Source organism: Chrysochloris asiatica, unplaced genomic scaffold (genome assembly GCF_000296735.1).
Source record: "Chrysochloris asiatica unplaced genomic scaffold, ChrAsi1.0 scaffold00004, whole genome shotgun sequence".
NCBI lineage: Eukaryota > Metazoa > Chordata > Mammalia > Afrosoricida > Chrysochloridae > Chrysochloris > Chrysochloris asiatica.
This window is the reverse complement of record NW_006408522.1, coordinates 35,163,542-35,169,894: the sequence shown is the minus strand read 5'-3', so window position 1 is coordinate 35,169,894 and position 6,353 is coordinate 35,163,542.

Sequence of the window (6,353 nt, the reverse complement as noted above, 5' to 3'; positions counted from 1 at the left end):
GTTATGTGAGGGTTGGAAATGTAAAGATAGACATTTTGCAGCAGAAGGAGGGGAATGGTTGACTTTGCAGTCCATGAGTGAAGGTCTCTGGGATGGGACCATCAAGGGAGAAGAGCGAAGAGCAGGACCTACCCAGAGAAACAGTGATGCCAGAGATGGAGGCAGAGATGATGACATGGAGAGGTGGAGTGGCGGGGAACTCTAGACCCAAAGAAGGAGAGGGGCTGTGTGCCTATGACTGACCTGGGAGGGGGGTGAGGGGGTGCCCAGGCTTGCATGGAGGGGATTGTAACCATGTATGGTAATGAAACGATATATGATAGGATGAATGTAAAGTTAATATTTCCCATGTAAACTATCACATAATTCACACTAAAACTTTTTTTTTTAATGTAGTTAACACATCCATGATGAGATCTAATACAATGCACTCAGTCACTGGAGGTAATTTTATGTGATCAGCTCTGACCTAATGCGTTGTTCACTTCCGTAATGTTACTGAGACCAGATGCAATCTACAGAATTAGATGTATCATGAGTTAATCTCATTTGAGATATAAAAGGAGAGAGAAGTGAGTAGAGATGGAAGGACCCACTGCCACCAAGAAAAAAGAGCTGAGAATGGAGCGTGTCCTTTGGACCTGGGGTCCCTGCACTGTGATCCAGAGATTGATGCCAAGACAGAGAATTCCAAGGAATGGTGAATGTTGAACATTTCTCCAGATCCTATGCTCTGAATGCAGAGAGAATAAATTTGTATTTGTTAAAGCCATCGCTTGTAGTTCCGTGATAGCAACACTAAGTAACAAAGACACTGTGTTAACATTAAAAGTAGCTGGGTTGTATCTGGTTATCCAGAAAAAAACTCTGTGCCAGTTTTTAACCTTTTCTGATAAATCTAAAATTAGTTTAAAATAAAAGGGTTTTTTGTTTTGTTTTGTTTTTTTTCATTTCATTTGACTTCTCCACTGCATCCAACTGCATTCTTGAGACACTATCTTCCCTTGTCTTTTGAATTATAGTATTCTGATTTTTTGTTATCTCGGGGTTGGATCCTACTCTTTATAACTACAGCAAATATGGTCCACATGGTCACAAATGCTGGTCTTGACAAAACTACGGATATGCAAATACTACACAGGGTAGAAAAATATCCTAAAATACACACTCCAAAATTCTTAATCTAACTTGAAACCACAGAGGGGCCTGAAGATATTAGAAGCTGAAAGGATAAACTTAAGTTTTTCCTAGATGTGGCAGAGATGGCAACAAAATGAGCAATAATAACTATAAATTTGCACCAACCAACCATCAACCCCAAGGAGAAGATGTCATCATACTATTTGATCTTTGGGTAGCCAGGGAACACAGGGAGGTGAAAAGCAGATGTATTCTGCCAGTTTTGCACAGCACACACGTTTTAAGCATAAAAATGAGGGCCAGAAGGGAGTAGCATCCAATTTGCCTAGGAGGAGTTGATGAAATGAAATGCAGATGGGTCTCTTGTGATACAATAGTGAATAATTGTTATCAGGACTGATTGTGAAGGTGGGAAATGTAAAGGTAGACATTTTATAGCAAGGAAGGAAGTGATTAACTTTTCAGTCTAGGAGCAGATGTCCCTAGGACCATCAATGGAGAAGAGCCGAGAACGAACGGACCCTACCCAGAGAAACAGTGATGCATGAGATACAGGCAGAGACAACGATGTGGAGCGATGGAGCAGCTGGGGGCTTTAGATCCAGAGAGGGAGAGCAACTGTGTGCTGAAGATTGGGGGGGGGAGGGGAATAGTGTAGGGGGCAGGCTTGCAGGGTATACCCTTTGGTTAGTTGAAGATGCATGGAGGGGATTGTAACCATGGCAATGATAGGATGTATGATAGAATGAATATAAAACTAATGTTCTCCCATGTAAACTATCATATAATTCACAATAAAATACTAAAAAAAAAAAAATGAGGACCAGAGACCAGTGGTCTTTGGCCATAACTGTTGTGTTTTTGTTTTGATTTATTTGGGATTTGTTCGTTTGAAAACTAGAAACATCTAGCAATGCAAATCTAACAGCTGAATAAAAGTGAATCCTATCTCCTCCCAGCAATGTATATGCACTCCCTGCTACTACCATTAACTTCATGACTTCTGCAGATACTGCAGTTTGCAACTCCTATAATAAAAGAGTGTTTTTATTTCAATTTGTCACTGTCATTGGGAAAGATTTTGTTTTAATTAATATGGGGTTGGTTGGTAAGAGCTGTTGTAAAAACACCTAAACATAATAGCTAACATTTCATACTTATGTAAGTACCTGCAGTTCACTAGGGGCAATACACATTTACCTTGTATGAAAGCTATCATCAAACTATCACTAATATCACATGCTAGTAAAATTTTGCTGAAAATAATTTGAAATTGGTTACAACAATACAACAACAGGAAGCTGTCAGAAATTCTAGCTGGATTCAGAATAGGAAATGAATATCATTTGCTGACATCTGATGGATCTTGGGTTAAAGCAAAGAATACCATAAATATGTTCATTTGTGCTTTATTGACTGTGCAAAGACTTTAAATTGTGTGGATCAGGACAACCTATGGATAAAATTACAAAGAATGGGAATTTTAGAACACTTCAATTGTACTTATGAGGAACTTGTACATAGACCAAGAGGCAGTCATTTAAACAGAACAAGCGAATACAGAATGGTTTAAAATTAGGAAAGGTATACATAGGAGTTGTACCTTTTCATCATACTGATTCAATATGTATGCTAAGCACATAATCCCAGAAACAGGATTATCTGAAGAAGAAACTGCCATTAGGATTGGAGGAAGACTCATTAACAACCTGCGATACGCAGATGACACAAAATTGCTTGCTGGACATGAAGAGGACTTGAGATACTGATGAATATTAAAAACTACAGGCTTCAGTATGGATTGTACCTCAATGTAAAGAAAATAAAAATCCTGACAACTGGACCAATTAATGATGTGATAAACAGAGAAAAGATTGGGGTTGTCAAAGACTGTATTTTGGCTCCACGGTCAGTGTTCATGGAAGCAGCAGTCACAGAATTGAATGATGCATTGCATTAGGCAAATCTGCTGCATAAGTCCTATTTCAAGTGTTAAAGAGCAAAGATAAAGATGTAACTTTGAGAACTCCGGTGAGCCTGACCCAAGCCATGGTATTTTCAATTACCTCATAGGCAAGTGAAAGTTGGACAATGAATAAGGAAGGCCATAGAAGAATCAATACATTTGAATTAAGATATTGGTGAAGAATATTGAAAATATGATGCACTGCCAGAAGAACAAACAAATGTGTCTTGGAAGACATACAGGCAGAATACACCTTAGAGATGAGGTTGGCGAGATGTCATCTCTCATATTTTAGGTATGTTGCCAGGATGCACCAGTCCCTGGAGGAGGACATCATCCTTGGTGAAATGGAAGATTAGCAAAAAAGAGGGAGACCCTCAACAAGATAGACTGACACAGTGGCTTTAACTGTTATGATCTCAAACATCACAAATGTGAAGATGGCAAGGACCAGGCAGAGTTTTGTTCTGTTGTGAATAGGGACCAACTTGACTACACCTAACAATAACTATATCACACATCCCCTATTCTATCTCCTGGACTCTAGGTGTGTGTCACTGTAGGATCAGCACTAGACTTTGAACCACAAGGTCGGCAGTTCAAACCCACCAACTGCTCCTCAGAGGCCCTATACAAGGTCACTATGAGTTGGAACTGATTCCTTTGGCTCTTAACAGTAGCAATACTCTACCTCTTTCCTCCTTATATAACCATCATCCTGAATTCCATTTTCTTCTTTCTCTTGCTTTCACTATTAGAGTGTTTGAAGGTGATATGCAATGGGTATAGAGTTTATTTGGAGGGGGGGTGATGGATATGTTGTAAAATTGACTGTAGTATGTTGTAAAATTAGATATGTTGTAAAATTGTAAAAGTGTGGTAGTTACATGAATCTTTGAATATACTAAAACTCACTAAATTATACATTTATAATTTAATTATAAATATAAATGGGTGAGTTGTATGACAAGGACTTATATCTCCATAAAGATGTAAAACAGACACAAAAAAAAAACAAGAAGAGGAACAGTGTAAAGAACTTGGAGGTCAGGTTTCCCCATAAGCATCTCTCTTTTCTTTCTCTTTCTCTTTCTCTCTCTCTCTCTCTCTCTCTCTCTCTCTCTCTCTCTCTCTCTCTCTCTCTCTCTCTCTCTTTCTCTCTCCCCCTCCCTCCCTCCCTCCCTCCCCTCCCTCCCTCCTTCCTTCCTTTCTTACTTTCTAGAAATAGGGAGACAATACTAAGAAAAAGACAAACATGGATTTTTTTTTTAACTAATCTGATACATTGATGTGGTTCCACTTTAACAGTTCAGGAACTCCTAGCATGCATGGGACAGGTATTATGACGTTAGCCACAATAGCAGATGGTGAGGAGATAGCCCAGGTGCTATTCTAGTTTTTGTCTAAATCTAAAAGTCTGGCCGGCAGTGTCCTTCAGTGGGTCCCAACCCAGAATCTCTGTACATCTCCCAGGCATATACCAATCTGAATTCATACCCCCAACAAATCTGGACCCTAACTAGACAGATATTGGGGATAGGATGAATAACTGTTTATCCAATTATTCTCTCTGCCCAAACTGTATACCTGGGGAATGCTGTGTGTTAGATGAAACAAAGGAGAGAAACCAGTTTGTTTGCATGCCATCACATAACCAGTAATTGACAGAACCAGAAGGCTAGAGCTGAATGATGCATAGCGGACTCTGGAGGAGAAAAGAGATTACCCATTTGGTTTTAAAATGAGAGACAAACCCAAACACAGGTTCTAGATTGTTTCTATCACCCACTCATTTTCCCCACTTCTGTCAGCAGAGTGTTGGGTAGGATCTAGAGGAGTTTCCATGTGAATGTTTCCCTTTTAACAGATATTCAAACAAGTCACAGGAGAAGCAGAATCCGCACTTTGATAAGACTGAAACTTTCTAGCTAGCTCATCATGGATTTACTTATTCCATGAAAGTTGTGAAACATTGAGAAAGTTTTCAAGCATCCTGTCCACCACAGTTCATTTTTAAAGCCCTCTCTGTTTTTCAGTCTCCTCCCTTACACAGGCAATGCCAGGCCGCTCCTGCCTCTCCTCAGGGAAACACTTTGTTCCATTTTAGTCAACAACACACTTTCCACAGTACCCTTTACCCTACCAACCTCCCCTCTCTAGGATGGTAAAACACATTGGAGCAGAGCTCCCAGAGGACAGGGACAGTAACCAAGAGAGAGAGCTTGTGTGTTCCATCTTTCTCCAAAGCGTGTCTGGACTCAACTGTAAGTCTGAGAGAAAGTTAGTGAGAGGAAGGAGTCAGTTTCATTGAATAAGAACTAGGTGTAGAGGGTGGAATCCTGGTGTGGCACTGTGGGTTAATGCGCCAGACTGCAAAGCCGTTTGAACTGCAAGGTCGGTGGTTCAAGCTCACCAGCTGCTCCTTGGAAACCCTATGCAGGGACACTATGGGTCGGGATCGAGTCAACAGCACCTAACAACAACAACAAGGTGTGGGGAGGTAAGATCTACTGCAAGAAGACACTGAACAATTGAACTATCCAGCAGACCAAGAGGTCTGTTCACTGTTGTGATAGACCCTGACTCTCATTCTTCAAGATTTATATCACAGACAAGATTAGGCCACTCCAATTGTGACTAATTAATTAATGTATTAATGCATTCAGAGAAAAACCCAGAAGTTGTTCACCATTGTATTCACATTTTCATCTTAATAGTTTCCAACCAGCTCCTGTCTGTTTTGCAAATTTTGAATAATCAGAGTCAAGTTCTAAAGCAAAGACAAATGAAACTCTGACTTTGTCTCCATGGTCCTCACACTTCAGAGCTAATTCTGGCTGTTAGTCAAAATGTTAGAGAAGCACCTTAAACAAAGGCCTGGCAAGCTACTTCTGATATCCTCTGGGAAAAAGTCATCAAGTAATACATGATCTGACCATTACTGTAATAAAACCATTATCACACACATATAAAAAAAGAAAGAAAGAAAAAACCCTAGGGAGCAAAATTTTACTTAGAACTGCCAGGAGTCAGAGTCAATTCAACAACAACTTGGTTGCAGGTTGTGTTTTATACTTATACTGGGGTAGGTTTCCAAGTGTCTGTGTGTCTATGTGTGTCCAAGGAGCTTCTGGTCCTCAAGGGCCTGAACTAGAGCAATGGGTTTTGACAGGGAGCCACTATAAGAAATCAGAACTATGGACAGATTTCTTTAAAAAGTAGGTTGCATGGGAGAACAATTAGACAG